The sequence below is a fragment of the Bombina bombina genome, chromosome 2 (assembly GCF_027579735.1).
Source record: "Bombina bombina isolate aBomBom1 chromosome 2, aBomBom1.pri, whole genome shotgun sequence".
NCBI classification, from domain to species: domain Eukaryota; kingdom Metazoa; phylum Chordata; class Amphibia; order Anura; family Bombinatoridae; genus Bombina; species Bombina bombina.
The window spans coordinates 1,115,737,111-1,115,747,849 of record NC_069500.1 but is presented as its reverse complement, the minus strand read 5'-3'; the positions used below and the strand labels follow the sequence as shown (position 1 = coordinate 1,115,747,849).

General features: G+C 39.6%; 1 pseudogene; it reads left to right on the top strand.

Moving 5' to 3' along the window:
* The first annotated feature begins 716 nt into the window (after positions 1-716).
* LOC128647439 (zygote arrest protein 1-like) lies at positions 717-1,413 on the top strand (annotated as a pseudogene).
* The last annotated feature ends 9,326 nt before the right edge of the window (positions 1,414-10,739 follow it).

Here is a 10,739-nt window from a genome sequence, read left to right as displayed (position 1 = left end):
AAATAACTGGCATATCTCTGTTCTAATTAGTATCAATAGTGTTTACGTGACTCTGAGCATGCAGGTATGGTTTCATTATTCTTCTCCATAAGGAATTGCTACACTATACTTATACTAAAAAAAAATGTTTCACTGCCAGGGCTCCACTACTTCACAGCACTGTTTAAAGCTGATATCTTGATACAACAAAGTTGAATTCTATATATGTATATCACATACATAGTTTTTGTACTTTGTAACTAATTAGGTGTTAAAATCAGTAGTAGAGGAGTTTTAAGAATTTATATAGCCCAAATCCTGTTGGCATTCACACACAATTAATTTCTATTTTTTAGGTGGTGTGTACATGCCTTATTAGTAAACCACACTCTAACAAGATTATACTCTGCCCACAATAATGTTTAGGCACTAGAAAGAAAATACAACTTCAGTGTATCTAAAAATCATTTTAAGCTAAGAATTTCATAAAAACACATAAAAAAACCGGCACCTCCCTGATGAGGCCCAAGAGAGGCCGAAACGTTTGTTGTCTTCTCTTGTTCATAGAAGAATTGCCTGGTATTTCGTTGCTGGACTGTCATTGGGCAGGGTCAGACTCAGCGGCAGACCTACCAGCAGTGCAGGTGGTCCCACTGTACTGGGGCCCGAGGGCTGGAAGGGGCCCGCAAAGAGCCCTAATGAAAAACATTAAAAAGCTTACTGCTTGAGATACGGTTATGTTGGGGTACGTGTATGCACCTTAAAAACGCTTATCAGGTTTATGGCACAAACTACGGTCAGAACCCACCAGCCTTGCAGCCACCCATTAAAAACAAGCCAGCAGCATGGAAACAAGCAAAGGTCTCCGACCCAGTGGACTACCTGGACAACTAACAGCGAGCTCAACTCAAGGCTATACTGGCCCAGGTAAACCCCAACCTGACGCCGTGGCTCTGTAAAGCCAACACTAAGGAGGTTGGGTGCAGGTAAACCCACATGTAGATGCCGGGGTGCAGTGCTCACTAGGCCCTCGTACTCTATGCCGGACCCAGCCGGTTGCAAACTCAGTCAAGCAGTCAATGGACCCAGAACGCTTCTCCCACCCTGTGGCTATCTATTCACCAGTGGTTAATAGGAAGCTCTTCTGCCTTCCTCAGAGCCGGCATATGTCTAAGTCAGGCCAGGCTGCCCCGGAGCAGCCACTGCTAGCTGAGGAAGAGCCCGCCCCGGAGCATAAGGACAGGAAGGAAGAGGAGCCGACTGAGAGCACCAAGGAGACCAAGGAGGCGATCAGCTTTTCAGTTCCTTGAACAGAAATATGGCTCCTTTCATTGCAAAGACTGCAAAACCCGAAGGGAGAGTGCCTATGTTTGGTGCATTTCTGGTAGTAATAAGGTATATTTTAAGCAACTCTGCCATAAATGCCAGAAGGAATTTATATATATATATATATATATATATATATATATATATATATATATATATATATATATATATATATATATATATATATACAGTATATAATTACAGGATGTATTCAGGTTTAGTCTATAATAGTGTAGAAATACTCAGTGAGTGTGCTACTATAGAGTGTCCTGACTGAGCCTGCATGACAAGTTAAAGGGAGAGAAAGGCCCAAGATGGTTGGTAACTTAATGGAGTTGCTTCACCTTCACAAAACTCTGATTTTAAAATGTGTGCTTATCTTTGTATTTATGTATGTGAGTGAGAGCATTTGTGTGTGTGTGTATATATATATATGAATGTGTGTATGTGTGTAAGTATATATGAATGTGTATGTATATACTTTATATATATATATATATATATATATTATGTGTATATGTGTGTGTGTGTGTGTGTGTATATAATTGTGTTTGTGTGAATAAATGTGTGTGTTTTTATAATTATTTTATTAACAGCTACTTATAATTGTATAAATGCTATAGTTTAATATTTATAATTAACTAAATAATAGTAATAATATATGTGTGTTTGTGTATATCCATGTGAGTGAATATGCATGAGTGTATGTGCTTGCATCCGTGGATATGCGGATGCGCCATTGAATTACTTTTTTTATAGGCGGGCCCCAAAAAAATCTTGCACCGGGGCCCTCTTTTCATTAGTCAGACTGGTCAGACTGATATGCTACAGGATATTTTTTCCCTGTGAAAGGCATAATGTGCTAAAAGAGACTGCACCCTGAGTGGCACTGACCATGTAGACAAGCACAGAAGTTTTTCTAGCTTTTGTTCTGTCTCAGTTGAGTGCGTTTCTCTATTTTCTTGTTTGTAAGCTAACAAGGCATTATTAAAAGGGACACTCAAGTCAAAATTAAACTTTCATGATTCAGATAGAGCAGCAATTTTAAACAACTTTCCAATTTACTTCCATTAACAAAATGTGCAATCTTATTATATTTACACTTTTTGAGTAACCAGCTTCTACTGAGCATGTGCGAAAATTCACATAATATGCATATATGCATTTGTGATTGCCTGATGGCTGTCACATGAAACAGGAGTGGAAATAGACATAACTTTGAAATTTGTCAGAAAAAGATCTACTACTCATTTGAAGTTGAGGTGGCGCAATATTCCAATGGATCCGCTGCTATGTCGAGTGAACCTGTCAAAATATTCCAAGCTCCCGACATAGATACTAATAGGCGGCATCGCCGAGAGGCGTTTACTATGTATGCCATATAGATAACACGCAGCATTACCCCCCTTATTGGTGATGTATAGTAAATGATCCCTTGGAAAATAACTGCTCTGCCTAGCCACTAATCCTAATACTCCTAAACCGAAGTACCCCACACTCGCAAACTAACACTACACTAATACCTATGCCGACATATACCCACCGCAAGTACCCATCTGCTCTATTAACTCCTCAACAACCACATACCCACAGCAAATATCTATCCTGTTAACCCCTATCCCACCACCTATCCACCCCAAGTACCCATCTAAACTATTAACCCCTATACCGCCACATATCCACCACAAGTACTCATCTACTCTATTAACTCCTAAACCGCCACATACCCACAGCAAATATCTATCCTGTTAACTCCTATCCCACCACCTACCCACCCAAAGTACCCATCTAAACTATTAACCCCTATACCACCACATACCCACCGCAAGTACCCATCTAAACCATTAAACTTTTCTCATAACTTCCCCACCACAAGTACCCATCTAACCTATCTATATACCACCACTAGCCCACAGCAAGTACCGTACACTATTAACCCCTAAACCACCACAGCCCCCCACAAAAACTAACCCTACTCTACCTAATACCTAACCCACCTCCGCTAAACTAAACCCCCTAAATTACTAAGTTACAGGGAAAAAAAGTCTAAATAAAAAAAACAATTATCCAAAAAAAAAACCACCATTATGCCTAACACTAATCTACATGCACCATAAACAATTCCCACCTAAAACATAAACACCCTAAACCCTACCACTAAATATTAATTAAAATAGACCTTTAAATGGCCTTTTGTAGGGCATTGCCCTAAAGTCATTACAGCTCTTTTACAATTAAATAAATTACAATAACCCCCCATAAAGGCGAACTTCAGCTTTTTGTTAATTAGACTTATTTTGGGGAGTGGGGGTTACTTGTATTTTAGAGGTGTGTGTTTTTCTAATTTTTTTTTAATTGTAAAATAGCTTTATTTACCTTAGGACTTCGGATGTTGCAACTACGCTAACTTATTCTCCCCATAGACTTCAAAAGAGAGCGCAGAACAAAACAAAATAACACTTATCGCTCACAAGCTAAACCGACAGGAGTTTTTAAAGGGACAGTCAACACCAAATTGTTATTGTTTAAAAAGATAGATAAAGCTTTTACTACTCATTCCCCATCTTTGCACAACCAGCATTGTTATATTATTATACTTTATAACATTTAGACCTCTAAATTTCTTCCTGTCTGTAAGCCACTACAGACAGACTCTTATCACATGCTTTTTTATTTGGGTCTCAAGAGGAGACTGCTAGTTCATATGGGCCATATAGGTAACATTGTGCTCACGCCTGTGGGTTGTGGATGGCACTGCACTAATTGGCTAAAATACAAGTCAATAGATAATAATTAGCCATGCGATCAGGGGGCTGTCGAAAGAGGCTTAGATACAAGGTCATCACAGAGGTTCCAAGTATATTAAAGGGATACTAAACCCATTTTTTTTATTTTATGGTTCAGATAGAGCATGCAATTTTAAGCCACTTTCTAATTTACTCCTATTATCAATTTTTCTTTGTTTTCTTGCTATCTTTATTTAAAAAGCAGGAATGTAAACATAAGGAGCTGGCCCATTTTAGGTTCAGCACCCTGGATAGAGCTTCCTATTGGTGGCTACATTTAGCAAACCAACAAGCAAGCATAACCCAGGTTCTGAATCAAAAATCAGTTGGCTCCTAAGCTTTACATTCCTGCTTTTAAAATAAAGATAGCAAGAGAACTAAGAAAATTTGATAATAGGAATACATTAGAAAGTTGCTTAAAATTGCATGCTCTACCTGAATCATTAAAGAGTTTAGTATCCCTTTAATATAACCATGTTGGCTGTGCAAGACTGGGGAATGGGTAATAAAGGGATTATCTATCTTTTTAAACAATACAAATTTTGGAGTTTACTGCCCCTTTAATATTTCACATGCCAATGTTTTTCACAAGAAATATTTTATTTTAAATTAAATATTTATTTATATAAGGGTATATATACCTATATATATCTATTCATATAGATATATAGGTATAGATATCAATTTCACATTATAATATCAGATATATGGGACATCCATTGGGTGGGCACTCTGATCAGTCGCAGTGAAATGGAGCTCCGCTGGACTGACAGAGAAAAGGGTGTTAACGAACTCTTTACAAGCCCGATTACCTCGAGCCAATGGTAGAATACTTTCCCAGTCCTGCCGGGACAAAGAGGCAGTAGCAACCATCTAGCTGCCCCATCGAAAGACACAGTGGGGTCTAAGTCCGGAAGATGAACACGGGGGAAAAACAAGTGATCCACAGTATCGACACAGGTGAAGGAACACGCACTATCTCAGAGGTTAGTGCTGATCGCTCCGATGACCCAACAGTAGGCGAAAAGGAACAAGACAGGTACTTGGGGCTAAGAAGGTAGTGAATTGGTGCGAAAAGCGGCCATTTTAAAACTCAATAGTTGCGCAATCAGCCTCTGAAAAATAGAGAAGTATTCATTCCCCTAACCTTCCAATATATATGACTGCAGCCACAGCAGTTAATTTGAAAGAGTCTAGTGGAGATCTGCTCCCCTTACCTACATCAAATTGCAGTGTTACATGTAGTTAGTCCGAATCCTCAGTAGGGAAACTGGGATTAGCAGGCCTTGCACACCTACAACACCGATAAAATTAGGCAATGGGCTTATATCTCAGGCTATATAACACAAGGCAAAGCGTACCCAACACCATCTCTTCAGTTTCATTCCAAACAGACTCTTTGAACTTTCCTACACTTCAGAAAACTGTTGAAGGTTATAAACAAATACCTATTTGCTTCATCTCAAATCCCATTTCTGGTCATAGTAGACTGCTTATAGGCAGATGGCACACTAGATGAACGCCTTAACACCCCCCCCCCCCCCCTGCTCATCATAGATCCTTCATAAGTGTCCTGTGCAAACACTTATACTGTCTGGCTCCCCTCACGGATATGAGAGCTTAGGTTGGCTGATCTACACATACATATACAGCGGTTGGCAGTGCTCTTTGTGCCCATTTTATCTGCATGCAAAAATATTACCCCTTGTACAACAAACAAACAGATAGTATGTCTGAAAAGAAGAAGCAGTCGGATAGGAGACAAAAACATCTGGAAGTAATACACAAGGCGCCACATACTCAAACGGTACCTGTAGAGATCTCTTCCCAGGATACACACCTGATAGTTACCCAACTTTTGGCACTTTTCTTGCCCAAGATCGAACAGCTTCAGACAGGCATGGACACCCTGTCCACAGATTTCAAAGCTTTTTCTACCCGCCTAGGTATAGTGGAGCAGAAATTATCAGAGGGAAGGAGAGACATAGGGAAACATCCTCTTGTATCACAAATCTCCAGAAACAAAATAAGATGCTACAGGCATAGCTGGATGACCTTGAGAATAGGTCAAGAAGAAATAATATATGAATAGTTGCGCTACCTGAGTCTGTCCCAGCTAGGGAACTGATGAACTTTGCAGAAAATATCCTACCCACCATACTTAAAATTCCCGCATCTAATGTCCCATGTGTTGCGGAGAGAGCGCATAGAGTCGGCTTCTACACACAATATAATGTCCCCAACACGGCCCCTAGACAAGTCATGGTGCGCTATTTAAATTTTAAAGATAAGATGCTGCTGTTACAGGCTTACAGACAAACACCATCTATCGCGTATGAAGGCAAGAGCATATATATATTTCAGGACTATTCGGCTGAAGTGGCCAAAAAAAGAAGAGAGTTCTCATATTGTAGAGATCTGATTGCTCAAGGAGAAAAGGTGGCCCTCTTATACCCAGCTCGGTTAAAACTACAGACACCTCAAGGCACAAAAATATTTGAGACACCTAAGCACCTACAGTTATTCCTGGACCAAACAAAGAGCAACAAGGATCAGCCGGAGGAAATCCAGCAGGAAGATGAAGAAGCAACCTGAGTGATGTCCCACTAACTGAATAATTAACAAGACTGGATATATATGACTACTCAGGCTTACTGGACTGAATGAAGGATTGTTAGGAACTCGGAGTGGTTTAGCCACTCTTGTCATATCCTTTTTCTTGGGGGGAAAAAGGGGGGAGGGCGGTTGTGGGATTGTTCATTTAACCATATTGATTTGTTATCTATTGTTCTGTAATCTGTTGACAAGGTTTTTTTTTGTTTTTAAGTTCAGCCTTGGCTGAAAAGGTTCCACTTGCATAATTGAAACTAAAATATGCTGTTTATATCTATTTTCCAAAGCACCAGATTGTATTAATTACTTCAAACTGAAGGAGACCAAAATATTGTACTTTCTCCCTGGGATATCCAAACGTAAGTAGGACACCTTTAGACTGTGGGGGTCCCCTCATTTGGTACTCTAGACATAATAACCACAAGGATACACAACCTGGTAACCCTTTAGTGCCCAGCCATGAAAATAATCTCCTGGAATGTGGGTGGGATAACATCCCCTATCAAACGGAAGTCAATACTTAGTTATCTTAATAAACAACACTCGGACATACTGTAGCTATTTTGGAAGAAACCTATCTTAACTGTATAGAGCACCAGAAACTAAAACAGGGATGGGTGGGGGAGGTAATATACACACAATATGAAGGAAAATGCTCAAGAGGTATAGCTATTCTATTACAGAAAAATCTAGATTACGTCATTGAAAAACAGGCCTTGGATCCAGAAGGTAGATTTGTCCTCATCAAACTGAAATGGGAGAACAGACATATCATTTGTGGGGGAGTATATGGTCCTCACACACAGAAAAAAGAATTTGGGAATTCTTTTAACACCACTCTTCTCAATTTTGCAAATGCACCTGTAATTCTGGGGGGGGGTTATAATATAGCACCCCAAACATAACCCTAATTCCGTAACCCTAATGCAGACACTCATCCCCATAAACCAAACACTAATGCAAAGAGAGACTCTGATCATATCCAAATTCAAACACTGACTAGCGCTAACTGACATCTGGAGAGACAGGCACCCGGAAGCAAAGGAGTTCACATGCGCCACACCCTCAAAAGACTCCTTTTCACGCATACATTATTTCCTCACATCCTCTAACATTGGATCAAGCATAACAGACACAAATTGATGTTGCCACTATCTCTGATCATACACCTATTAGTCTGACACTAAACTTCAAACCCAGAGGAGACAGAAACAGAAAGTGGTCCTTCCCAACATACCTGTATGGAGATTTTAAAGGATTTCTAAAGGGGGAGTGGAATACATATGCAACTTTAAATTCTGCCCACCAAAACAATACCTTACTGTTCTGGGAAGCAAGCAAAGCAGTGATGAGGGGGGTAATCACTTCTTATTCTGCTGCTAAATTAAAAAAGAAAAAACAGAGAGAGGAACATCTACTGAGACAGGTGTTCAACGCTAGGAATAGATACTTACGCAACCCAAGTTTAGTTACAAAACAGAAAAACAATGAAGCAAAATCCTTGAGAGACATGTTGCTGAAACAGAACGCAGTCAAAACATTAACAGCCCTACAGGCGATATACTATAGACACGGTTATAAAACCGGAATTTTTTAGCCAGGCTTACAAAGCTATCCAAACTAACTAAATATATAAATTCCATTAAAACAGGAGATACCATACACACGACCACGACTCAAATTCATAAACCTTTTGGGGAATAATATAAACCACTATACAAGGGACCAAGGGTAGATGAATCCCATAAGAAAACTTTTGGCAGTCTATACAAATCCCAAAAATTGCAGAGGATCACTTGCAGGTTCTAAACGCCCCTATTACTGAAGTAGAGATAATGAAGACATTAACGGCTAGATTTGGAGTTTTGTCGGTAACGACCCGAAAAGCTAACGCCGGCTTTTTTCTGGCCGCACCATAAAAATAACTCTGGTATTGAGAGTCCACATAAAGGCTGCGTTAGGCTCCAAAAAAGGAGCGTAGAGCATATTTAACGCAACTTCAACTCTCGATACCAGAGTTGCTTACGCAAGTGGACAGCCTAAAAAACGTGCTCGTGCACGATTCCCCCATAGGAAACAATGGGGCTGTTTGAGCTGAAAAAAAACCTAACACCTGCAAAAAAGCTGCGTTCAGCTCCTAACGCAGCCCCATTGTTTGCTATGCGTAAACACTTCCTACGTCTGCACCTAACACCCTAACATGTACCCCGAGTCTAAACACCCCTAGCCTTAGACTTATTAACCCCTATTCTGCCGCTCCCGCTATCGCTGACCCCTGCATATTTTTTTAACCCCTAATCTGCCGCTCCGTAAACCGCTGCTACTTACATTATCCCTATGTACCCCTAATCTGCTGCCCCTAACACCGCCGACCCCTCTATTATATTTATTAACCGGACCTGAGCGCTACTATAATAAAGTTATTAACCCCTAATCCGCCTCACTAACCCTATAATAAATAGTATTAACCCCTAATCTGCCCTCCCTAACATCTCCGACACCTAACTTCAATTATTAACCCCTAATCTGCTGACCGGAGCTCACCGCTATTCTAATAAATGAATTAACCCCTAAAGCTAAGTCTAACCCTAACACTAACACCCCCCCTAAATTAAATATAATTTTAATCTAACGAAATAAATTAACTCTTATTAAATAAATTATTCCTATTTAAAGCTAAATACTTACCTGTAAAATAAATCCTAATATAGCTACAATATAAATTCTATTTATATTATAGCTATTTTAGGATTTATATTTATTTTACAGGCAACTTTGTATTTATTTTAACCAGGTACAATAGCTATTAAATAGTTAAGAACTATTTAATAGTTACCTAGTTAAAATAATTACAACATTACCTGTAAAATAAATCCTAACCTAAGTTACAATTAAACCTAACACTATACTATCATTAAATTAATTAAATAAAATACCCACAATTACCTACAATTAAACCTAACACTACACTATCAATACATTAATTAAATACAATATCTACAAATAACTACAATGAAATAAACTAACTAAAGTACAAAAAATAAAAAAGATCTAAGTTACAAAAAATAAAAAAATATCTACAAACATAAGAAAAATATTACAACAATTTTAAACTAATTACACCTACTCTAAGCCCCCTAATAAAATAACAAAGACCCCCAAAATAACAAAATGCCCTACCCTATTCTAAATTACTAAAGTTCAAAGCTCTTTTACCTTACCAGCCCTGAACAGGGCCCTTTGCAGGGCATGCCCCAAGAAGTTCAGCTCTTTTGCCTGTAAAAAAAACATACAATACCCCCCCCCAACATTACAAGCCACCACCCACATACCCCTAATCTAACCCAAACCCCCCTTAAATAAACCTAACACTAAGCCCCTGAAGATCTTCCTACCTTATCTTCACCATACCAGGTTCACCGATCCGTCATGAAGAGCTCCTCCGATGTCCTGATCCAAGCCCAAGCGGGGGGCTGAAGAGGTCCATGATTCGGCTGAAGTCTTCATCCAAGCGGGAGCTGAAGAGGTCCATGATCCGGATGAAGTCTTCATCCAAGCGGGAGCTGAAGAGGTCCATGATCCGGATGAAGTCTTCTATCAACGGCATCTTCAATCTTCTTTCTTCGGGAGCCATCATCTTCCATCCGACGCGGAACATCCTCTTCTCCCGACGCCTACTAGCCGAATGAAGGTTCCTTTAAGGGACGTCATCTAAGATGGCGTCCCTCGAATTCCGATTGGCTGATAGGATTCTATCAGCCAATTGGAATTAAGGTAGGAATATTCTGATTGGCTGATGGAATCAGCCAATCAGAATCAAGTTCAATCCGATTGGCTGATCCAATCAGCCAATCAGATTGAGCTCGCATTCTATTGGCTGTTCCGATCAGCCAATAGAATGCGAGATCAATCTGATTGGCTGATTGGATCAGCCAATCGGATTGAACTTGATTCTGATTGGCTGATTCCATCAGCCAATCAGAATATTCCTACCTTAATTACGATTGGCTGATAGGGGTACATAAGTATAACGTA